This window comes from Struthio camelus, chromosome 1 (genome assembly GCF_040807025.1).
Source record: "Struthio camelus isolate bStrCam1 chromosome 1, bStrCam1.hap1, whole genome shotgun sequence".
Lineage (NCBI taxonomy): Eukaryota > Metazoa > Chordata > Aves > Struthioniformes > Struthionidae > Struthio > Struthio camelus.
Genome location: NC_090942.1, coordinates 50,024,975 through 50,051,732, shown reverse-complemented (window position 1 = coordinate 50,051,732; position 26,758 = coordinate 50,024,975). Strand labels below are relative to the sequence as shown.

The 26,758-nt window shown below is 37.7% G+C and overlaps 1 long non-coding RNA gene across 1 annotated transcript in view; it reads right to left on the bottom strand.

Moving 5' to 3' along the window:
- Positions 1-317: 317 nt before the first annotated feature.
- Positions 318-26,758, bottom strand: part of LOC104143841 (uncharacterized) — a 120,358-nt gene continuing 93,917 nt past the window's right edge. Inside the window, exons 2-3 of the long non-coding RNA XR_693989.2 lie at positions 20,112-20,220; positions 318-2,757 (exon numbers count right to left, since the gene is read on the bottom strand). This is a non-coding gene — a long non-coding RNA (uncharacterized lncRNA). The remainder of the gene's footprint in view (positions 2,758-20,111; positions 20,221-26,758) is intronic.

The following is a 26,758-nucleotide window of genomic DNA, read 5'->3' as shown; positions in this document are numbered from 1 at the left end:
ATACTAGTCATAGCTATACATATTTAGGATTCCGAAGAAGCCCTACTCAAAGGATAAGTATACGCTGACATGTCATCTTCTGTACCAAAAAACATTTGAATTAGAAAAAGCACATTTTGAGGCACATGGTTAGATTGGATGAATTCTGTTACGCCTTCTAAAAACTTGATGAAATTTAGTGTAAACAATTAATAATTTTGGACTTTTTTTGGCTACTTGGCCAAACTATTACGACTATTCCTAGGATGATGTGGGGGAAAAGACATTAATTTTGAATCAAACATAGAAGGAAAAGAAAAGGCTGGGAAATTTAAATAAGGTATCTCTTTTGAATATTTATTATATTTATTGTCAGTTACAGAAAACTGTAGTGTCTTATTGATGTCAAAACAAAAACACATTTCAGAATTTTAAGTTACACAGTGAAGAAACATTCTGTTGTTAGTTTTGCATTCATTAGAGTTCATTAGCTACGGAAAAAGAGCCAGATTGCTTTACCCACATTATTAACAGATAAATGTTTGGCCTTTTTTACTGTTAGACAACAAACAAAAGTCTTTTAGAAGTCTTTTAGAAGTCTTTTAGTCTTCCTAAGGATTAAAGCATTCAGGAACCCCATAAATATTTACCTATCAACACAAAGGGTGGAAAGAACAATCAATGTGTCCCATACAGTCAGACTGATCTGAAGTCTTCAGAACTGAGCTCTAAAGTTATGCAAATTTAGTGAATTTGAATCTCATCTTTTAGGTGGTTTCCTCATGTTCACACAGAGAAATCAGTGGCAGATCTGGGAAGTAAATTTAGGTGTTCTAAGAGCAGATTCATCCCTTGAATCCCCCTAAAGCTCCTGCCACAGAAACTAAGAAACAGAGACCAGATATCCAGAATATGATAGATATCACAGATATCCAGAATATGAGGTAGGAAACTGAACTTGTAGGGTATTATTCTTGCTCTCCCACAAGGTTCATTCCTATCTCTCTGGATGTAGGTCAATACTCTCTCTTAGTTTAACTAAGAGGAAGGAATGCATCTAGAAAAACATGGGAGGTTTTTAAGGTAGTGGAGCTGTCTCTACTGGCAGAAGAGCTACATGATCTTTCCCACATTGAGGATTTCTTCAGTATCTAAACAAGCATCTAGGTAGGTAAGAAATTTGATAGCATTTTAATCTATGGCTTTTGAGGAGGTTCAAGACACTCTTAAGCTTCTGTTTTGATTCTTTTGATTCCCTCTTAGAGTTAAGGTAGGAACTGCCTGGTGATAACTCAGCCTTTGAATCATTAAAGTAGTTTTTTATCTTTAAGTCATCACATCATAGCTTCCTTAACAGCATCTGGTGTCTTTTGTTTCTTTTAGATTAAAATGTTTACCTTTCAGTTCTATTTCCCTCACTGCTGTTTTGGAAAGTGGGCTTTCTAAAGGTAATAATCTTGGTGAATGGGCTGCAGGAGTTGGCAGTCCTGTGTTGTATTCCCCATAGTTTGTTTGTTTGTTTGTTTGTCAAGATAAAAATTCTCTACCAATCCACAAAATGGATTTTCCAAATATCTACCAAATATATTTTTCTGCTCAGTCCTCCATTAAGATGATTTTCAGGTAAAATGCTGAGAAAAACAGATAAAATAGAGGCACTAGGACAATTAAATGTACTTACATCAATTATTGAAACCTTATAAAGCAGACAGCCAGAATCCTTTTTAGTCTGTTTGAAAGCAAAATAATTTTTTACAACATTTTACATAATTTAGGGATTAGCATTTATCTATTTCATGCTTACCCAATAACTGTTTTTCCATCATCTAGCTGAACTCAAGGCTTCTTCTTGAGGTGCCAATGTTGTACTGAATACAGTGAGACTTCAAAGAGATGATCGTTATTGCACCACCATCTAGGATGGTATTCTACTGACTTAATTTTAGCCTGCTAGAAATCAGGCACATAATCTAACCTAGTGATCTGAGTTCTTCAATAAGCAATAGAAAAAGAATGGTATTTCTGGAGTGCAATTTGTCCCACTTACGTATCTTAGATATTTACCTTAGGATGAACTGAAGCACTTTGGAAAACACTTATCTTGTTGGATTTATTTTGATTAAATATTGAATCACATTGTTAATGATCATTCCATATTTTTTTATGAGTATGCTTCATGATTCTTTCAGATCACTGTTTCAATGCATATTACCGTAGCAGCCAAAGAAGAAGTGGAAAAGAAAAAGGAAACCATGGTGAAATACCTTCCCATTTTTCTCCAAATTTAAACATGTGAAGCTCGGAAGATTTTGGATTAATTTTAGTTAGTTGCACCAGGAAAATTCCTACACACAAGAAAGATCACAGTCAAGGTTCACATTTCAAATTTTTAACACAGTTCAAAGGCACTAATCAGAACCTGGGTCATTACACTGAGATCTGTCCAGTTCAGCCGAGCCCAGGCAAACAGTCAGGTATGGTTAAGGTGAGCCAGCATCTGCCATGTAGTCAGCGATACACGAGGGAGTGACAGTGGCAGTTGCCTTTCCGGCTACCTCGAATGGCCTAATTCCGATTATCCCCTTTCTGCACCGGGTCACTTGGGGACAGCCCTCACTACTGTAGGACGTAAGACTCAGACCTGAGCCTCTGGATTCATAGCAAGAGGCCGTACCCACTCTACGTTTGCCATGTCTTCTTAGTCAGAGCTGCTTAGATTTCTCTAGTAATGTTGTTTCCTCTGTTATAGTCCTCTTAATGAGAAGATAGCTCAAACGCCTGCAACGAACACCATAGAAGGAAAGAGAGCATTAGATTATTGCAGTAGATTATTACTGAAATAAGAACAGAAAATGCAAAAGTTAGATAGTTGTCTCATTTCTTCACGGAACACAATGCAAAGCTGTAGAAACACCTCAAAGTTTAATCAGTAGCCTTATGCAAATGTATTGGTTAGAGAGCCATATGGGAGAAAATCTACCTAGTAATTTGACTATTTTCATGTGTTTCATGCAAATAAATATAGGTATGGGATTTCTTATTGAATAATTCCATAATGATCTATGAAAATATATCTCTTGGGTAATGGTACTAGTGTATGACATCTATTCATATCAAAGACAACATTTTAATTAAAAGGACATTTTAGCTTTTTTTTCTTTAAAGAAGATGCCCAGCAACCACAAGTTTCTGAATATTAACATAGGAAGCTAGCTATTTAATATAACATGTCAATAATAATGAAGGTACATCCTGTAATTGAAGAAGCAAGCCACTGGCAGAGTGAGAATTAGCCTGCATGAATAGCAAGAGGCAGTGAAATGAGAAACATATTTCTTACTGCTTTTATTAAATTAAACAATCAAACCATGGCACTTTGAATGTTTGTACTATTTCTTTTAAGATCATCTAGCAATAGCTCATTTTCATTCTTTAAATTTTGCATGATTTTTTTAGTGCCACAGTTTTATTTTGTGGTATTGGAACACATGTTACATCTTCTGTGGCTTTCTGGTAGCATGTGTTGCCAGCTCCTGTAATTCCTCTGGAGCCTTCCTCCTTTTGCTGCTTTTTCTTAAACCTCAGCTCTTGGAGACAAAGAATGAAAACTGTTCCAAACAGATTCCAGTTTTAAGCTAAAAAGACAAAAATTACTCTCATCTGTAAAGAATAGTTTGAAAATGAGGTATGAGCACACATACAGATTCAAAACCCATGAGGCAAATAAAAATAATTACATTTACATTTTTAAGTATTCTTTTGGGTGTGTTGAGGATAGACTTCTCCTACGTTTTTATGAGTGTCCGGAGTTGGCAAAACCATAACGTTATCTGTCCCTATCACAGGAGAAGACTCTATCAGAGAAGAAATGTGATTGTTCCCTTCAACTATATTACAACTCTGAGATAAAGCTTTACTGTAACAGAATGTTATCTCTGAAACTCAATTTTATCTTTTTTATAAAAAGTAATATAAGATGGAAAAGAGGGAATTAGTTTGTCCTTGAATATAATGCTGATATTTGGCTCATGGAAGAGTGGCCATCAGTTAATGCAGGGAAGTGCAATGGGAATAACTGAGGTAGCAATTTTGAGTAGCACTATTAAAACTCATATAATAGCAGACAGCGCACTCATATAACAGCAGACAATGCAAGGGAGGAAAATTATTATGAAATATATGTAAATTTATTGAACTTGTCCCAAGAGGTTGTAGTAACCTGCCTAGGAATATGTTTTTTTTCTTATCCACTGTCTCACATCATCTTAAAATGATGGAAGGACACATCAAGGACACCGTATCATATTTTTAAGTGCTTGATTTTAATGCTTATGTCCCTTTTATTTTTGCATAATGCTTTTGAAAAAGATATTTGCTCCTACTGTAGACAGGATTGTTCTATTGTCACCTTGCCAGCTGATGTGAAAAGCTTTTCTAACAAATATTCAAAATTAGAAACTGGAGAGGAATTGCTTGCAAACAGGTATAGTACAGCAAGAGAAAAAGCCTTCAAGACCTCCCTCAAGAAAAAAAAGTTTTAAGTATTGTATATTTTGTAATTCTTTCTTTAAATGAGCTGACATTCTGCCATTTTAATCCAGCATCTACAGAAGAAGACAATGCTATAACAAGAAAAAAGACAGCGAGAAGTTTGTTTCTTTGGTAGCTAACGCTCTGTTGCCACCTCTACACAGCTTGCTTACCTAAGTCAGTGCTATGCCATGATTACACTACTTTTTTCTACCAGTACAGTACTGCTTGAGCACTCTCCAACAGGGTACTCTTCCTTGCTGCTCTGCTGGGTACCTTTCCAATGTATCCACATACTATGAAGCAAAGGGAAAAGCTTAAGTGGATGGTAGCACCTAACCTCACTTACATTTCCCTATCTCAGCTTCCTCATCAAGCTGTCTATGCACATCCTTCAGGGATCTGTCTCCCATAATTTGTTATTCACTCTCCCTGGTCATCTAGCTTTCACCTAGGTCTAGGACTAAATGCCCAGTTCTAAAGCACCATTCTCTGATCAGCCCTTCTGTTGTAGAGATCCTCTTTGACTCAGTCTTACTTTTTCTGAAGCCTATCTCCTACAATTTGTTTTTTCCCTCTCTTGCTGACACCTTTCCCCAATCTACCTCTTCCTTCTCCCCCACCTCCCCAATAAAATTTGGGGAAAAGGGGGAAACAAAACAGCTCCTGTTCATGTCAGTCAAGCCAACATCCCTAGGTAGTTTCACCTGAACAGGGTAGCACTAAAGGAGAATTAAAATGTATGCTGTATGTGATCTGGCAGCTGTGAGACCCTACACTGATAGATTTCCTCATAATAAGCAAGATCCTAACAAAAGCGGGCAAGTGTTAAGTTGCCCCTGAATACTCACAGATACAGAGTTCCCAGGAGTTAGCTCTTTCCATGCTTTCAGACTCTGCCCCTTGCTGGTAATCAAATCTTACAGCCCAGCGCAGCCCTGACTGTAGGAAAGTGTTGGAGACTTGGCTCTTGGTTTCTGCTTTGTGCAAAACCATCTTCAATGTCAAAGAACAGCGCAGAGTGGCTGGACACAACCTTGTGGCCCCAAAGAGAGAGCTTATGCGGCATCAGCTCATCCGTTGCATGTGGAGAGATGGGAGAGACTAGGAAGAGCACAGGGCTGCAACACAAATCCTAACACATGCAAACAGTCTCTATGTTGGCCAAATTCCTATTATGGGTTGGAAGTTTCTAGTAAAACCATTATTATGAGCCAGTAGCTGGTTTAACACTGTTCTGTAATCGAAAGACTAATAGAGTTCGAGTGCAAATCCTGATGGTTTTGAGTTTATTTAATGACACTCCAATATAAAATATGTACACAGGCAGGGAAATTTCCACCAATGTTTGTGGTGGAACTGAACTGAAAAAAAGTTAAAGAGAACACCAGCAAAGTAAGGAGAAATCATAGACTGATGCCCACTGGGCGATGTTCGCTAAGTTTTGCTGTCCATTAACCAGTAGATGCAGAAGAGTGACTGTTTTTACAGCATCAGAAGTATCAGACTGTTTGAGCAATGCAACATATACCAAATTTTACCTACTTATGAAGCAGCCAGTACGCAATAAAAAAGGGATTACTCATTAATTAAGGAAATACTGATTCCTGAGCCAAGGTAACAAAAATCAAGCCCTAAATAAAAGCTAGTGAATGATTGCTGTCAGCAATTCCAGGCAAAATGAATAAAGTCAAACAGATATTAAAAAATCTTCCAGCAATGTGACTACCTAGAAAGGATTTTTTCCTTTGTATTTACCAATAGAAAATATTTCTGTCTGTATTTTAGCATTCAATACAAACACTAAAGTACACATTTTAATATATATTTTGAAAAAAATTCCATGTTAAAAAGAACAAAAAGCCACGATTTTTTAAAGGCAAATTATAAAAAAGATTCATGTGGGAAGAATATAGATTCTATTGACTTTTATCTGTAACAGGAATCTGTTATAGCAGTTTCACTTGAGAACAGAACCAGAAAAGAAGGTAATAATTTTAAAATAGGTGATTTTTTGGGAAGTACTTTATATCGGTGTATGTTCAGAAACTTGGGCCCCAGTGCAAGTAATGCTGCAGAATGACAGAACAGAGACATATTCCACTAGTACTATACACTTTTAAAGTCCTTCCCTTCCCTTCCCTTCCCTTCCCTTCTTTTCCCTTCCCTTCCCTTTCCTTCCCTTCCCTTCCCTTCTTTCCTTTTCAGAAGTAAAGTTTTTCACGCTGTCATGTTCAAAGCCTTATTGCATGATCATCTCCTGTAAGTTCTCCCTACAGGAACTGCTGTCACTGAAAAATAAAACATTTAGGGGTTAAAATGGGGGAATTACAGACTATATTTGCAAATAAGGGCCAAATAAAATCCTTTTTATTTTGATTATAACTGAACAAATTTGAGTGTATGGTTAAATATTACTTTAAAAGGTTACTGCTATTTTGCTATTTAATCTTGCATTGTACCTCCCCCCGCAAAAAACAGATTGCCAAAGAATCCATGTGGAGTTAGTCAATTTTTTCTAAGGAAGAAGCTCGCATCTACCCAAACTCATCTCCATTCTAACTTTAATTCTCAATGTCACACAAGCTGAGATTTTTTGGTCATGTGCAAAAATTCAATCAGTGTAAGACTCATGTGCTGCTATCTCTCTCTTTGGTGGAGGAATAGAATAAAAACCTTTTTATATCAGCAAAAGTTTTTAATTTAAAAAAGCTTGGCATCAGTTGCCAAATAGGCAGTACTGAACTTCTAAACATCTTAGTTATCCTCAAAAGCATGAACATGTGAAGTGAATGGCCATACCTAATTTATTTATACCCTGATATCTAGGAAGCACTGGTGGAGACAACAGCAAATCAACAAGGATACATTTCTTTCTTCACTTACCTTTCATGATTATTCTTTTCTGCACAGGTGGCAGTTTTGCTACATACTGTGCATTAATATAATCACGTCAAACAAAGACTGAAACTTTAAATAAGGAAATTCATGCTGCTGTTTTCTTTGTCAGGAATGTAACATTCTCAGTCCAAAAAAAATGCTAATTACCAATTTGAAGTCAATGGTTTGGACTCTGGGCCAACATCCAACATCTATCACTTTCTTTACTCTCAGCTGAACGCATTTCTTATAACAATCTCTTTTGCTTCACAAGATGTTGGAGATCTAGCGTTTAATCATTATTTTTAGCAGAAGAGGTGAGTCTTTGAGGTTTAAAAAATTTATTTACATATGCTTATTAAAAATGCCTGCCCAGGGCTTAAGGCACTATTCAAACGTAAGTCAAATGTTTAAACTTCATGTCACCTTTAACCAGAAAACTCACTTTCCTGTATTTTTAAGTTCTAAGACCTTATGAGGGAGATGTTTATTCTGACACTCATTTTCCAAATGAAACACGCGGACTGTGTACATAGCAATAGTTAACTTAGATGGGTAGGATTCACATCACTCATTTCAGTGATCCAAAACGTTAGTCTAGTCTAAGCTAGTAATGTACTTGCATCTGCAACCTACACAGATGTTTTGGGCACCTACAGGGAGAGACTTAGGGAGATGTGTAAGATAGCTGGCACTAGTTATCCTTGGAAATGACCAATGACCATGGAGGGAATTTATGGATTTGAATCTAGAAATACATGAAGTTAGGATAAGAAGAATCTCAATCCATGTAATTCGCTTAGGGTGGGCTTTTAGCTTTCAAATAGTTAATAAAAAGCAAGATCAATCTTAGAGCATTACTACATTCTTTACTGCAGCCTGGGGCTAATTGTGTAGTGTAGGAGCTGTACAACCATATATCTGAATTTGGTTCCTTGCAAAAGGGCATATGCAGATACATGTGCAAAAACATATGTGAGAGTACAAGTCTGCATCTAGATAGCAGGACAGCGGTAATGTTTTAAAGTAATATTTAACCATACACTCAAATTTGATCAGTTATAAACAAAATAATAGAGATTTCATTTGGCCTTAGTTGCAAACCTAGTGTGTAATTCCCTCATTTTTAACCCAACTGCCTTTGACTATTGCTTATTTCAGGTCTTCATTACAATTAAGGAGCTATAGCTGAAGGACCTCTGCAGTTTACCAAGTACAAGAATGATGTGGTGGGACTTTGAGCAAGCTGCTGTAACTTAACTGTTCTTTATGCCATGGGCTGAACTAGACCCTTAGGTGAGACCGGCTGGCCTGGATCTACCTTCTCCCCTGTGCCACCCACAATACACCCTTTCAGATCTCTCAAAAGTCAGAGCAGCTAGAACTGAAAAGCTGTAGCTCTGTATCATTGTTTCTAATTTTTTGTCTTAGCTGTAGTTAACTTAAACATTCGTTGATGGAGAACTAATGTTATGAGTTTCCCAGTGAAGTACCTTTAAAAAAAAGTAACTCTTCAGTTAAAAAATTAAGTGAATCATTTGAACAAAAACAAAACAGTAATAATAATCATCAGAGATTTTCACATCAAAGTTAATAGCAAGTATACAGTCAAATCCCCATGTGGCTTTGAAGATCAGCATTCTGGGACACCAATTCTGCAGAATTCAACAGAATTGCTTCTATTTGCAACACTTGTAGTTTTAATGAGTGTACTGTTATTTTGCATATTTACTTTTTTTTAATTATTTTTATTTACAGACTTATTTATTTCCCTTAAATGTTTGAACTTCCTTATTTAGGAGCAAACTATCAACCAATGCCCAGATTAATGAGTAGTGAGTCTCCGGGTTGTTCATCGACCTTAACAGAGCTACATAACCCAACTGACAATAAGTCCCTGTCCAGCCAATAGTTCATTACATGCAAGGAATGTGTTGGAAAAGCCTCAGACCAGCTTTTCAGCAAGCATACACAGGGTTAACTCCTTTAGCAAGTACTATTCATACTGGTTAATTTACTGAAGGCGATTGATTTGTGTAAAGTAACTGCAAACGCCTCCAAAAGCTAAATACAGAGGTTATCATTATTTATAATGATTGATATACTAAACAAAACATTAGACTTTGAAAAGTTTTGCTTTTCAATCAGCATTACTTATGTTTGGCTTTACCATCCAGTTTTCTACGGTCTCATTTCTAAAGCTGATGAGTCATTAAATGGCTTCTCCAGAGGCCAGTAGCAGCTTTGAGTATGATACCACTAAAGATCAGATCGTGTAACTAACTAAATAAGCTTTTACACACTTAAGTTCTGCTGTCTGTATCTGAACGTTATGGCCTAATATTCCAACACCAGCAACTAATTTCTAACAAATGATTCTTGCAGTCATTAGTGAACACAAACATCTTATAAAATTATCTAAGAATTTCTGTTTTAGCTGGCACCTTGCATCACCAGAATTTGATGCACACACAAATCCACAGCTAGTTTACAGTTTTTCAGAATAATTTTCTTAGTTTTCTGGAAGAAAAAAAAGTAAAACAAATGTCCCAAAAGTCCAATAACTTTCTCTGATGTTTCTCTGTAGCACTCCCTTGTTTTAGCTCAAGTGAATTTTCAGGATAGAATTGCTTTTATCTGGCCTTTCCCTGTTGTGAAATATTTCCAAAAATAATTTTCAAAATGTCATATCCCACATTGGGGACATTTCACCTACTTTAGCTGAAAAGTAATCTGTTAATTTATTGTTCAATTACTGCATGCAAGCCGTTTGCACTAGGATTACTTAAAACAATATTCAGAGACAAATATGTCATTAAACTAAGTAGCCACTGATGGGAAAAAAAAAGAAAAACAGAAAAAAAGAATGTGAGAATATAAACAAGCTACTTATCTCTAAAGGATTTATGTTTAACATTTTAAAGTGAGGCTCAAATGCTAGTAGATATTTTTTACCAAATAGCCTCATAAATAGCATCCTGTTAGTGGTAGAAAAATGCATACTGCATGTTACAGTAGCAAAAAAGCAAAAGGAGCAATTTATAAAGCATGATTTGCAATGGTAAGTGAGCATAACTGGAGATATGTGTGCACATCAGCCCCTTTGTCTCAGCTCTTGCAGTGTTGCTGCAGTTTGTTAGCCATCCTTCCTATCTTCTTTGTCCACTATGGTCTGACTCAGTAAATAAGTGTTACCAAAAGGAGCAGAGGAGGAAGCAAAGCATTTTGTGCTATATGTCCTTACTTGGCGATATGAGAAAGGTTTATTACCTTACAGTAGAGCTTAATGCACTGTTGGTCACAGTCTTGGCCCTTGGAATGGCTCTGCTGCCTTGCCTGATATTTAATATCTGATATACTTTTACTGATACACCTCACAGTCTTTAAGGTTTTGATACATACCATCCACAGGCTGTAGAAAAGGACACTTTAAAGTGAAAGTTAGGACATAAGTTTTGTTATAAAATGCCTAAGCTCTCCTGATATATTCCATAGAAAATATAGGCATCCCCCTCAAACACACATTTTTATATAGTCCCTTTCACGCGTTGCTTTATAAAACGATGTCAGTAAGGTGAGAGGTTAGACATGCCTCCGCACTTCTGTAGCTGAAGCAGCTCACACAAAGCGGCCACAGCAATGGTTAAGGAGTAATGAAGAGCAGTATGTGAATGAATTCTCTCCTTACTGTGCAATGATTGGATAAGCCATCAAAACAAACACTTCACTTTTCTTCCTATGTGGTCTTGGAAATTACCGCTGAATACATCAACAAAAACTATAATATGCTAATATGCTTTGGGAAAACAAGCCACACAAAGTAATTTCCAAGCAGAAGGCAAGAGAAGACGACTATATTTTCCAGAACTAGAAATAGCTTATATTGCTTGATTTAATCAGAATTAAAGGTGCCATGGTGTTAAATTTCTCCTGTAAATGATGCTTGTCCAGAGGAAAATGAGGCATAGTTGAGAGCTATCACATAAAATTCTGAATTAATATCTTGTCTAGGTAACAGCCGAGAACGGCATTGTTGGTTTCATCTTATTCTTAAGTAAACAGTTTAACATCTTTATGTCAGTCTGCTCGGTGGAGAGGTTATGCTTAAAATCCTTCAGGCCTGGGATACTGTAGCAGACATGTAGCAAAATCAAGTTTTGCAATTTTCTTCATTTTGCCAGGTTCAGTCTTTTGATGTAAACAAAAACCTCTCTTTTACAGCCAGTGTATCCTGGGTATATTTTAAACAAATACCTTACCTGAATAAGAGACAGGAGGAAAAAGGACAATAAGCTGAATCATGACTCATGATGATGAAGCAAGTTTTAGAGAGTGCCAATTTAATGTGTCTTCTACAGGTAGTGATGGGTGAAACAGTGGGTAGAGAGAGGAAGAAGCTTGTTTCTCTCTGCCCCCAAACATTTAGAATTAATAACCTGGAGTTTGTTGCCTGAGGTCATACAGAGATACCCACCTGAGGCATCTGTGACTTCTATAATGCACTGTGTAGGTGCAGCAGTCCTGTCATGTTTAGCAGACTGCAGCTAAGCCAGTCAGCAGGAGCAGCAGAAAATGTGCAAATGAATACATAACGCCCACTTAAAGCTTATGTTAATTCAACTGCTGCTCTGAAGAAGAATTAGCAATGGATAGTGTGTGCTCTGTCTTGTTAAATAGCAAATGCCACGCTACAGTTGTTTGACAGTCTACAAAAAGAAGAAACACCTGACGTGTATATTGTGCAGGAAACTATGGTGTTAGTAACAGGAGGAGTGTATTATGAAACAGAAATATCAGTTAATTAAGTTCTAGAGAAAAATCATACTTTCAGCAAAAGGAAAGGTGCTATTAGGATTTTTTTACAGGAAAAATGCATCATTTCACAAATTTCATCAGCACTGTGATCTGAACAGATGTGCGTTTCAGCTCTGTTTCCTTGGCCTTCTCTGAAGTTCTCCTATTCCAGACAGGTAATCAACTGCTGTTAGAATAAATTTGCCCTGGAGTGTGCCAAATGGATAGTCAGGGACTGCAAAGAGCCCATTCCATTCCCACCTCACAGTATAGGTCAAGGATTATAAGCGCAGCATCGTACGGCCCATATTGAACACGTCTCCTGATGATGTTGGTATTCAAAGGCTATTGTCTCCCTTCTTTAAGAAGCTGAAATCCACAGGAGGAAATGAGAAATAACTGTGATAACAGGATTAGTGGCTTTGGTTGCTGGATTGTTGCCTAAATCCACGCTGTTCCACCGTGCAGACAGCTCGCAGGTACAATCCACATGTTTCCCTGAAGGAATTAGGGAAAGTATACCCAGCAAGCAAGTAATTTCAGGGAGAAGGTAAGCCAGGCCTCTTGCTTTCTAGGCAAAGATGTTACATTGAGCTAAAACACAGCTGTGTTACCTTGGGGGACCTTCTGGTAACTATCATCATCAGCTCTCCTGTTTCAAGTAGCAGGAAAATCTTGATTGACTCTACTCAGACCAGCCGTACTTCATTGTATCGTGAGATAAGCCCCTTCTCCATATATGAACATCAGAATTAGAAACTGGATGGATTATCTAGCCTTGCAGTTCAGGATGACACCTGTCCTATGGGCATTTCTGTCCTTACCTGTGTTGGCATATGACTGCGTAGAGCTATGTGCTACAGCAGCCATCCTGGTTTATGGTCTTAGGAATGTAGCAACACAAGCATGCTTTCTGCAGATCAACCGTGAGGGAGATCCATATTCTATCTTCTATGCACGTTTGGCTTCTATATGAGAACACAAAGCTCTTCTGAGCTCCATTTTTTAGATAAAGTCCTGATCCTTGAACTAAAAACATCATACAGGAATTAATTAAAATGAAGAAAGCAGAGATTTACTGATTTTTTTAACTGAGATTTAAAAAAATCGTTAACAGAACTAAAGATGTTGCAACTTTCACAATAGTTTTAACCCTAATCAACACTTTTAACTTGGAGACAACAATGAAAAAGTTTTTAAAGGAATCACGGCATCTTTCCCAGCTAATCCATCTGAATACTTACATGAAACTCAGGCAAAGCATATTGTTTTGGATATTTGGGCAAGGGGAAACCAAGACATAAAAATATACTTCTGAACTTTATCAAAGGTTTTAAAGATAGTATCCTGAATAATTTAAAATGTAATATAGCATTTTTACCTGAAATCATTTTACAAAGAAAATTAAATGTTATTTATTTGCCTTAAAACTGCACCTATAGAGCAGAATTCAGGCCCAGGTAGGATAGATACCAAATAGGCACAGAGAGCTACACAGACAAAAAGATGTCAGTGTCTGCCTCCTACTTTTGTTAATGATATTCAAAAGTTTACTTTTTATAGACCCCCACCGGCCTGTACCAAACAATATAGATGTCTGAATTTCATAAATGCATTCACTTCCACAGGATAGGCTTCCTTAATATTTAATGATAGAATTGCTATTAGTTATCCTCAGTGTTCCTACTATGAGGAGAAATAGACATCTCAAAAGGACCGTTCATCCCATCATAAGGGGGGGTGCCTTACTGTATGTAGGATGAGTAGACCTCTGATGGTTCCTTTATCAAATACAGAGGAGTAGCAGCCATGATCAGCTCTTTAACATTAAGATGGTTAGAAGTACTGAGAAGAATGTCACCTCCAATATCTGCTTGTCAGCATGCTCAAGACCACCCAAACCACAGCAGTATGTACCAACTACACAGCTACGTAAATCCTCTCGGGATTTAGGAATACTCAGTATACAGCTGCTGGACCAGGCATTGTACATAGAGCAAAATTGCTAGAAGACGTGCTGCATCCTCTTCTCTTTTGCCTGTTAAAGCACTCAGAAGGATCATGAAACCCCTGAACTCGCATCCCTCATCTGCTTCAGAGGTGTTGAACTCACGCTATCCACAACGATGGTCTAATATCTGGATGTAGCATGTTTTGGACAGGAGGCTCTACTCTACCTCTCGTGCTGAAACTGCTCTATTTTATATGCACTCATTTAAATATCAATTGAGGTAAACATTGAGATTAAGTCTTTCTTTTAGCTTAATCATTTGCCTGAATATAAACAGGTGTGTGTGTGTTAAACCTTGTCATCTAATTCATATTATTTTATCCAAAGTGAAATAACATCATCAAAAGTGGTCAAGAAGTCTCTCCTCCCTCCCACTCCCAGACTATGCTGAAGTGTGATGATTAGATTATTCTACGGGGATGTAAACGATTACTGCTGAAGTCCCCTCAGGCAAAAGAAGATCGTTCCTCTGCATTTTGAGGAAAAGAGATTGCTTAATAACTAACTTAAGGAAAATTCCATCTAGTACCTTAACCACTTCATTTCTCTTTTACACAACACCTGACAATTAATGTATGCAAAATCAGTAGTCTTTTTTAAAACTATTAGATTGAGTCACATCCTCAGCAATTAAAAGCGAAGGCCCTCCTGGTTAACAATTAAGGTTTAAAACAAAAGTGTAGTGCTTACATATTAAGCCCCCACACAAGCTTAAAAGAAGAAAAACAAAAGAAACCCTTAGCCCATATTTGGAACTGAACTTACACTGAACCCTTATAAGCAAAAGTGGTTTGGCACTTCTGATTTTCACCAGGGACTAGAGCTGGAAATGACCGTGCTTTGAAATAAAGGCTTTTCTTCTGGTATTTCCAGCTGAGGTGCCAAGTGGAAGTGCTGCAATCTGATAAGAAAGTTTGTTCTCATAGATGTTTATCTAATCTGAACCTGAACTCTAAAATTTTGGAGATCTGGCCATCTCTTCAAATTGACACTCAGGTCAGTTAGCAGAGCAGGCTCCGTTAATTATATTCAAGCATTCTTTTTTTTAATAGAAAACTTTCGTCTTTTTATAGATATGAATGTGATGGACATATCAGTAGTGCAAGTTAATACAATGCTCAAAGAAGGTACCTGATTTGTTATGCTAAAAATACAGTCATTGGATACAATGCTTTCCAGTCAAAAGAAATACATTCAAAATGCCTGTCTTGTCTCCTCCTTAAATTACAGTGAGACAAATTTTGCATTGAAGATCTGGTGTTAAATTCAGCGGAATCACTGAAAAGTCTGCTATTGAATTTGCTAGTCTTTGGAACAGGCCTCTACTGCAAAACTTGGCTTCATTTATGCTTCCATCAACTCTGTTAAGCTCTGAAGAGGTACTTTAACTGAAAAGCCTTAATAAAAATTATTAAAGAAAGTGAGTTCTCGCACAGTTTTTCGATGGAAGAACACTTACTCAGTCCTCATCTTGTCTGAACAGCAGCAGACTATGATAGTGTGTAGAAACTGACAAGCTATGCTATCTATTTTCTGAATGTATTGCTAAAACATTTATGAAGAATGTGTGTTCAGTGCAGGAAAGCTAACACAGAGCTCATCATGTACACTTAACCATGAACTAAAGAGAAAAGCACTCTGACCTGGTAAAACAGCTGTGTATCATTGCGTAACAGTAAGGGACTGAATCCAATAAATGATTATAGCTAACTGTGTTTATATTAGCTTGTGAAATAGCTTCACCCCCCTACACTGACAAATGAAGTAATACTATCTTCTCTAACAGCACATATGATTAAAGTGAGACCTTCAGATGACTGTGCCTGATAAACCACAGTCATGCCTTACTTTCTGTACCACCCATTATATGGACATTTTCTAGTAAACTTTTACTCTTAAAATCCACAACAGTTATACAATTTATGCAATTGTTAGATCAATTTATATAGTGTACCTGTCAAAATTATTCTGGATGAATGTATACTTTATATAAAAATTATCTCTGTAAATAAATCTAAACTGACACAATTACCAATGGATAATTCCCAACCAGTAAAAATGGAGGTTATAGGTAGGCAATTTTCCCCTAAATAAAATACTAGGTTATTAAAGCTTGTATCCACAGTATTCACTGCAAATCAGCACACTAGACCAAGAAGTAAAGAGAATTTCAGGGTAGAAGTTCATCCATCCGTAAATCCAAACCTAAGGACCACAAGCATGTTGCCTTGTAAGAGACCATCCGTCTTTCAAACACAGTGAACTACAAAGCCAGTAATTTAATATGCATCTATAATTGAATTGGAAACCAGTACAGCTATTGAACACCAATGTGGTAAAAGACAAGAATTAGAAAGGAAACCATATTTTACTCTTGCTGATGTTTCAAAAGGTTTTAAAACCTGGATTCTATAACTGGTTACTCCAGACAAGCAAAATGAGAGGAAGTCTGCATTTACAGTCATGTTCCTAAATGAGAGAACAGAACAAAACAGAATACCCTGGCTGCTATTACTGCCAACGTATCCAGGTGCAGCCAAAGGTGCAACAAGATACCCTCACATCATAAGCCTAGCTAAAAAGAAGTAGCCAAAATTGTTGCTTCGGTCTCGGCTTGTACGGTCTCAATCTGTCAGCTTCTCCCAGCTGTTTTTCAGGCATGAAGTTCTCACCCAAGGAGTCATCTCAACCTAGCATTAAGAAAGCTGGGGAACTACATCACCTGGGTGATATGAAGCAAAGATGTGTGGAGCTGAGTGACATCAGTGTATTGATGGCAGAGATCTTACAGTTCCCTTTAGTGACTACATATATAATTTTAAACAAAAGGGGTGACGGAAAAATCTACCAAGCCACAAAATATTTGGCTTCTTGAGTAAAAGAATGGCTGTGAGGTTAGTCCTCTCAGAAAGAAAAGAATGGCACTCTTGGGCATGTCTATGTCCATGCTTGCCAGAAGCCATAAATGTCACATAAATGATGCTCCATGTGAAAAGTCGCTTCTGACAGCTCTGAGAGAATCGGCTTGGATGCAAAATGTATTTGCCAGTTTCTTACCCAGCCAGAAGGTATTGATTCAAAGATCAAGAAAGGCAAAGGCAATGTTGCTGACATTTTTTAAAGGATCATATACAAAATGTGTCTCTCATAGGATCAGTCAAAAGGTTCTAAAATCTTTTTCTGATATCCATCTTTCTTTATTTATAAGGTTCTCAGAAGAATGGGGAGGGGATTCCTCTCCTGGGGATTCCCAGAAGAGGAATATAGCATTTCTGCCATCTCGTTTACATACACTGTCTGCCTGAACTCTCAAACCTTTGTTTTAAACCATATCTGATTTAGTTGGCCCATACTGCAGAACTAATGGATTTTCAAAAAGTATTATTCCATACTAATGTAGACATAGACCCATGTGGATGAGAGCATACACAGTGCCTGCTTTTCTTTCTGTTTTGCAGTGCTGTAAACCCACAGCAGCTTTGATGAGTGAACAGTAAATATAAGCTATACAAGAGTCTTCTAGATTTCAGTAACTAGGTTTGAAGTAGGAGCACCTATGAAGTTGTTTCAGAGGGCAACTGCTTTTGAACAAAATAATGCATTTGAATCATCTCTACTATGAAGTGATAAGTTATGTAAGTTCAACATACAGTGGAAAGCCTTAACATTATGCATACTTATTAGTACACAGCGCTTGTATAAATGCTATGGGAAATACAGTTAAGATTGTGGACACAGAAAAAAGCTGATTGCAAGGCTATATATGCCTATTGTTGTTCTTGTATGGGTTATTACTGAATCTTTCTATGCTGCCATCTCTCAACTTGTTCTGAAGTCTAATAGCTTTTTAAATCCTATTATCCAGTGAACAAAGACATAGCAGTTTTGACCGAAAAGTCATTCTAATGCAACTATAACTATAATGCATCTATAGCTATGAGCACTTCATGTACATTGCTCTCCAAGTTAACCTGTAAAATTGCACTCCATGTTAACCTGAAGATTGCCCAGGATAAATAGATGCTATTATATGGGAGAAGAAACAAATGAGCTCACATTCTTTCTAAATAAAAAGCCAAGACTACCAAAAATAAGGTAGGTAAGTCTACTGTCCACTACAGCAAAAGCGTAAACTGATAGAAACTCTTCTCTCTATTTTGTTGCTGTTGTTGTTCCAGCTCCTTCAAAAGAAGAGGCCAAAACTACAACTGGTACATGCTATATTACCTGCCTTCATTTTGCACTGTGATACTATGAAGTACTGCAACAGTGGATGAAGCCCAGGAACAATTGCTTGTTAATCCTCATTAAGCAATATTTCACCTCTAATAGAGGGAATTGGATGGCATTGCATACTTCTGTGTCCTGCTAGTAAATATAACTAAGGTCTCTGTTTAAGGTCAATATGACTTCAGCTTACACAGAGAAGCAGTAGTACATACCAGCACATGTTTCAGAAAAGGGCTAGATTCTTGAATTACACAGTTCAAATGTAGCTCCATTCACATTAAGAGAGTTATAATGATTTATACCTGCTGACAGTCTGGACTTAAATTTCATGAACAGAGCAGCATGCATGATAGCTGCAACTAATAGTCTGAGAAATAAAGAAAAAGGCAAAATGTCAAACCAATAAAATTAGGGATCTGCCATATATTTATGCTGTTTTTGGCTGCCAGAACGAAATTCAGTTATGACAAAGGATATTTCAGAAAGTGCACCCAGCTAGAATTTAAGTAGGTTTGGAAGAAAAAGAAACAACAAGTGCTGTACTAGTTCACTGTTTACTGAAATATATCACAATTATTATATTCATATTTGTATTCATATTTGTAAGTATTCTCTAGCTAGCCAAGTTGAATAGTTAATTTTGTATTACCAACCACTTTCACAAGATTTTTGATTCTTGGCACTGCAAGTTTATGTGGAGTATATTCTATATTCCTCCTATTGTATTCTTTCTTATTTTTGATTCTTGCATAAAAACAGGCTTTTTGAGAGTTCATCAGTTCCAGCTAGTTATTTTCCACTTGATGTCAATAATTCTTTGTTCAGCCATTTATCATAATTCTTTTCACTGCAGCCAATGGGTGATGTCACCGAGAAAGAGTTATAATTGCAGGTGGTAAATAAATAGGAGATCAAAAAGCTTTCAAGTAACCAAAATTCTCCATTTATGCCAGTGTTCTAAGAAACAAAGACGACAATAAGAAACAAGCAGACAACAAAGTAGGATTTAAATGAGAGCAAAATTATGTCTAAACATACCAATCTTCAAAGTTTAACATGGGTTGTCAGCAGTTCTTTCAGAAAAACATGTTCCTGAAATTGCAACTGTAGAAGCTAGTCAGCCATATACGAATGAATATTTCCCTTAATCAAATCAGATTTATGGAATATTTTGCCTTCTGTTAGATTATAATATATTTGCATCTAATAGTTCTAATTTAGGATGTTTGAGTTATAAATAGATAGGAAATGTGGCATAAATTAACATTGATATGAAAGACTAATATGTTTTCCTCACAAGCTGTAAACTGCTTCCATGTCAAAGCAAAACTAAGCTGCACTGCACTTGAGGTTTTCTGAGGTAAGAAGGCATTGATGTTTTAGGGCAATCAGCCTGTTCTTGAATTCTGAGATGTGCTATCCAAATTCCTGTCCATGATATTACTATTACTGACCTTCAACTATGGAAAGCAGCTAGTAGGGTGACTTAATTTGGCACCTGTTCTGGGGATTTCTAAATAGCTGAAGCCAAAAGCAATCCATATTTAGGTGGCCAGGCCTGCACTCAGCACATACTGTATTTTACGGTGGATTTCCTTAGGAGACTGTAAGGGCAACGCCGTATTAGAATTCCTAAGTGTTGTCTTTCACTCTTTCAAATGCCAAATGTGAGGCTGTTTTTACCTACCTCTTTTTCATGGTAAGAGTGGCATCCATTAGAGAGATTCCTCCAGTGCAGTAATTGCCATGCATGCATTTTCCAAAAGCTCTTCATGGGAATACACATTCCTTGGGAACTGGAAAGGAGGGGAAACTATTAATCAAGTGAAACTGGGCTTCCAGTGTAGATGAGACACTATCGGGTATGCACATTGTATGGAATTTTCATACCATTTCTTGAGGATAATCACAGGAAAGGAATGTGGGTGGGTTGGCTCACATATGAAAAGACATCTCTCAGCTAAAGGAAAAACAACAAAACTTTTAAAGCACAGAGTTTCAACATAACCCATAAGACATAGGACAAAAGCAAAACAATGGGCTGGAGTCTGTTCTCACACTGATCTATGCCGAAAATATCACTGCAGTTCCAGTGACAAAATACCTTTCCAATTTCTGATTCTGGAATTCTACTACCCTATGTCTGTTACTTTACTTTTCCAAATTCTTTAGAAATAATGATTGTCAATATTCCTAAGTGCTTTTAATTGTCCAGAATTTTTTAAAAGATAGCCGCAAAGAGCTAAACAGTGGGCTGGATTCCAGCACTCACTATTAAAAAAAAAATCTTAAAATCTAAAAATCCTAAATCTTCAGATACAAGTCCTGGAGGAATCGTCTTTTACCAAGGTGCATCGCATTCTTTCAAGAAGACACTGTCTGTTATTTTTAATGACTACAACATACAACACTGCATACAGAAGGAAAATATTGCACTTCTTTTCAGTTTCACAGCCATATGCAGGCTATAACAACCCATATAAAAGAAAATACAGTGATAATCTTCCAAGGAATGAAAGGGTGCAGTTTTGAAGCCTATCTCTCCGCTCCTGTAGCATTTTCACATTAACACAAAATATTCTTGAACCAGCTGGTTGTTTTGTTCACATTGGCTTTCACAGGCTAATCTAGTGAATTCATTATAGCACGCTGCCTGAGGGCTCAATTTTCAGCTGTGCTAAGCATGACCTATATCTGCTGTGGGAAAAGGGAGGCAAAGGTTCTCCGTGTGCATTGCACCTTCCTGCGACCTGGAGAAGTCATGGGGGGGACCAACCCTTAGTGCAAGCTGAAGCGGTCCTAGCTATGTTACATGGCTTTGCATGAGTCTTAGGGATAGTACTAGTGGGAATTTGCTTGTCCTATCATGAATCCTGTGATATGGTGCTGTGGGCTAAGAGAAGCTGCTGTAAAACAATGTTGATTTTATACCAGCACAAGACTCTTCTAGACCAGGGAACCCTCAATGTATTCTTACCGGGAAATGATAAGAGGCTGCTCTTGCAATATAGAAAGACCTTTATGGGACCAGAATTTGGAATCAGGTGTGTTGTTTCTGAGGTAATCAGACTCTAATATCATTGCAACAACTGTTATAAAATTTGTTTCTTAGTTATGTGCTAAAGATATGTAATTACAAATAAAGAAGTTCTGTAGCAAATGGATTCTATTTGCTCATGTGCTACAAAAGGACAAACAGTTCTGTGTTTTTAAAGCTTTTTGGATGAGATTAGCGGTTGCGGAGACTGAGCTGTGTCCATTTTGTCCTCACTAGCGAGTGGGTGGTTGCCTCCCACACTCACGTCACTGCCACATTTGGCAGCAATAACACTTTGGCAGCAATAGCATATCTAGGAGGTCCTAGCACTGTAAAGTAGTCTCACTTCTCCCTACAGATTTTCTCTCTGAGTTGGGTAATTTTGCTCCTTACTTTCAGTTCGCTGAGCTATGGTCACTATTTATACACCTGCACATACACACGCATGCACCCCTCCCCTAACACTGCAAGGAAACTGCAACTTACAAAACAGAATGGTCCCAGCCAAAGAAGGAAGAAAAGCAAGATGAAAACACCAGAAAGACCCCATACTGGCACAGCACACTCTGACTCATCCTTTCCAGTTACAAATGTCATCCATTAGGTTTAAAAAAGTAATAGCAAAAATCAGTCTCCATTTCGTTTTTTATTTATTTATTTTATTGCTTGCTTTAATAGGTCTGGTCTTCATCAGCTCCAGTGTTCGGCAGCTGATCCCTCTTGCCTTGGCTAACGACTTGTGATAGTTTTGCTGAATAGCTGCAAACACGCTCTCTGCTGGGTACTAATAGCTGGCACATTAGGCTGCTTGGCGAACTGTGGCAGCCAAACAGAAATGCTTTCAACAGACTCTAATTTCAGTAAAGAAGTGGAGGGTTGTTGGTTTTCTTGTTGTTGCTGTTTTGTTCCTTTACCACTCTACTCAGTGCCAGAGTTCTTAAAATAGTTCTCTCAGAGTTTTCTGTTCACCCATTTTGGAGCCCAGATACAGGAAGCAAGCCAGCACAGCTGGTGGAACCTGACAGTGTCTCACATATAGGGAAGACTTGCATGGCTTCCCTTTTCTTTACTCTTATTAAACTCTTATGCTGATATTATTATTACTGGAACATCAAGGAAAAATGCTTCGTCTTGCATAGGTTAAAGGTCTACCAGCTGAAGACCGTTCCCTTCCCCCTGGTCTTCATCACCAGCCCACTGTACTTTGTTATCTTCAGTCCTTCCCTCATTCTTTTCCCTCATCAGGAATACGGATTTGATTCGTTGTTCCATTCTGAGCTTACACTGATACCTGTGCTGAGCTAGTGTGAGTGACGTGCAGTGATGCTGTGATGTGAACTCATTCCCCCAGCAGGATGCAAAGCAGAAGTTTCCTTATAGTCAGGAATACATGCTAGATTTCTAGTCTGAGGGAGAGAGAATGTACAGATTTGTATCAGTCTTCCAGACAGTAAGCTAAAATGTACACAACATACTGAAAAGACAGGATATTTCAATTAGTAGAGTTTCTTTAAAGTCATTTAGTAAGTACTGGGCTGTCCACTGTTGGAAAGATAGTTTCCCCTGCGGAAACAAATTAGATGTCTGGAAGCTTGCACTTTTGCAGATATCATTTGCTTCTGTGAACATTTTTCCTGCTAAAGATTTGCTGTCATCTGAGCACCCTCATGGGAGGCTTCCTCATGTAACATGCTATCACTCCTACTAGGTCTGAGTTACTTATAATTGCACAGTTCCCTAAAGGGTGGTTTCTGAAAACAGCCCAGTCTGGGGTATTACTGTTACAGACCACAGAACTGCATGTTCCTAGTACATCTGTGAAAGCATTTGGGGGAACAAGGATACGGGTGGAAGTAACACTGATTCATTTTATCTTCATTTGAAAACAGAGGGAACAGTTGGCCTCTCCAAACTGGAGTGATACATATACAGAGATATGAATATGCAAAAAATAGCATGGCAGTTTGTAGGAGAGGACTGAAGACATCTCAGAGAAATGTATGCAAAAGAAACAGTGCATTGAAATACACAGGGAAACCTTTGAAAGGTGCAAAGTGCAATCAGGCAGCCAGGTCCCACTAAAAGTCAGCAGGAGTCAAGTATTTAATTCCCATTTAAGCATTTAAACCTTTGTTACCTTCAAAAGCTCACTCTAGCAGGAAGTGTGTCCCTTACATAAGCAAACCTCTGTTGTGATACAGAGTTGTAGATGAATGACAAAGGCTTTTGAAGATGAACCAAATTCTGCACTGACTTAAGGCTTTGATAAAGCATCTCTGGTGGATGTTGGGCTTCTAATTTAGAGACTTCCACTGCCTACTCTGTCCTTCTGCATACTCACGACAGCATCCGAAGAATTCAATTTGTGCCTACATGTCCCTGATGGCCACATTAGGGTCCAACATCTTAGCTGAAACCATTAATAAAAACGGTGTTGCATTAAGATGCAGGTCCGCGTGTGGGAGCTGCTGACGCATACACGCTCTTTTCCACCAGCACTGCCACAGGAACGATAAACTTCCAGTAAGCAAACAGCTGAGAAGGTATTTCCTTAAACAGCTTCAGCTGTTTGCACAGAGAATATGAATACAAGTCTCCATACTCTGTGCTAATTCTTATATGTGACTGTGTTCAAGCTTATGCCTAGCTTCATTCCCTCTTCTTCTGTCAGCAGCTCTTTGCTTACGTTGGTCCTGAAGCTAAGAGTAATTATATGTAAGCAACAAACGACTGGAGAGCTTTAGATCAGCTGGGACTTCATGCAGACTTTTGTTATCATACATCTCCTTTTCTAGAGGGAGAGAGCCTAACACCTGAGACTGGAGTACACAGGTACTTTTCTGATGTCTGGACCTCGGTTCCTACCAGCTGTTAGCAGGAGCTATCTCCTTGAGCTCCTTGGAGGTTTCACCCTAAGCAAGTTTGAAGATTTTCAATTTATTCCTAAGGCAAGATTTATGTTATCCAATTTCAGATATTTAGAAGTTGTGTCTCACCTAGGCTCTTATTTAGGCTTTCTCTATGTTAAATGGAGAGAGAGAGGCGCATTCATATGCCAGTCCTTCTCATCATAAGATAGATGTGTAAGATAACAGATGAATTTCCCTGCAGCAGAGTCCTAACTATTGTCTTAAATTATAAGTAAGGATCATGAGACTAAAGTTAGCTAAGATAAACCCCAACTTTCCTGTAACTTTTCTGTCATGACTGAGTCAAGCACAGAGCCACCACCTTGAAGCCTCTATGTACCTGCTTCCCTGAAGATTTTCAACAAATATCTTCATTAGCTCAATCATCCTTAAACCTACCCCGTAAGAAAAAAGATCTCGAAATAGATAACAGATGCACTTAAGGGTTACATCTTGTGATGAATGAACACAAAATCCTAGCTTCATTATAGCCAGCCCACACAGTCACATTTTCTGTTGCTCATAAGTAATGATCAACAATCATTTGGAAAAAAAATAAAGCTATAGCCAGAATTTTAACTCAATCTCCAAAAATAAAATAAAATTAAACTAAAATTAAATAAAATAATGTAAATTATTTCCATTTGTGTTTAAAGCAGCTGGGAAAGCTGCATCCTGTCTTGACCCTAACTACTTGCCAATATCTATAATTCTGATGTTTTTAATAAGAACTCTGGTACTTTGATCTTCCACTTTTTATTACTCCTCTTCCTATACCTGCTCCAAATGCCACACGTCATCCTCAACAGTCTAATTTTTCCTTTCAAAATATCTTTCGCTAGAACTGATCTGTAAAGAATTCACCCAACAAATTTAGCTCCTAGTTTGTTCCTAATTTTGTGTACAAGCTCTATGATAGCCCTTGGGCTCATGCAAAATGATTTCTCTTCTGTCTGTTTGGATGTGTTAATTTCTTACAGTAGGAATTCCTCTTCCTGTTGGCAAGTTACCATAAATATTTGTAATTGTTCAATAAATCCATATAAGTCCTTTATATGATTGATTCTTTCTTTTCCCAAAATGGCACTTGTGACAATACTCTTATGCATTTATTTGAACCTTGAAATTCTTCTGCTATTTGCGCTTCACTTATCCAAGTGTTTGCATGTAAACAAATTAAGGACACATCTACACAGACTGGTATAGGTGGTCACATGTCCATTCTGCCCAACCTCCAGTCTGACTGAATGCTGTGTAGCTCAACTATTTTGTCCTACTAGGATTAAAATGCCTATTGCACCTTAGACTGTGTGGGTGGAGTGAGGGTGCAACTACCTGGACCCATTCATCTGAATATGTCATTTGCATGGCCAGCCAAAATTAGAAACAAACTGGTTTTTGCAAATATTTATTTCACAAATATATTGTATATACTATTTGTCTGTTCAAACAGAGTATCTCTGAAGATTCATGGGACTTTTTTCCGATCCTCTGTCTCATTTTGCAAGCGCTGAAGTCTTTTGAAGTGAATTCTTCCTCTGTGGGGAAGCCCAAAGCTTGTGAGACTTGGACAGAACATTCTGCCAGTCTAATTGCAATGTCTGGGCACAGTACGCCTTTTTGTTTGCTTGCAGAGGTAACCTGCAGTCCCTACAAATGATTCGCACTCAGTCAGGTGATGAGGAATAAAATTTTATGCAGTTTTGCCCCTCTCAGAGCTGATAAGGCTAATCAAGACTGATAGTATTTCTTTTTTGTGCTCATTAAAGCAGATGAACTGGCCAAACATCTACAGTAGTGCTATCTGTTGACTCCTCATAATGCTCCTCATAATGTTAAAAGTAATCTAAGTGTAAAAATAACGCATTATAATACATACTCTCCCTTCCTTTTTTTTTTTTCCCAGTTCAGCTGAATTTCTTATAGCTTTTCTGTCTTGGCATTAAAAGCAGTTGCTGAGACTAGTCAAGTCAAGCTTACCATATGTCAAATTTTGTCAGTAATTTTAAGAGACTTAGATATTTTTACTTTGGTTCTTCCCGGAGATAGCATTGCACAGCAGAGGCAGGATCTTCAGTTAAATAGCTAACAAAGGCCCATTTCAGCTTCACAGGTTAAAAGCAACACTCTAAATGCCACATGGAAATGAAGAAGCAACAGTGCTGATCACGGAGCACCAAGGTAATGCTCTCTGCTCCACTGTAAAAGGGCAACTATATCCTGCAATAGCACATTTTCCAGAATGTCTTGGCAGACAGTTCACATATAGTGCATTATGTTAGATTAATTTAAAGGTAGCAAAGGCATGGATAACTATAACAAGATCTACATCCAACAGCGTAATAAGATACACAGGATTCCAAAGAACATCAAGAAAAAAATGATCAG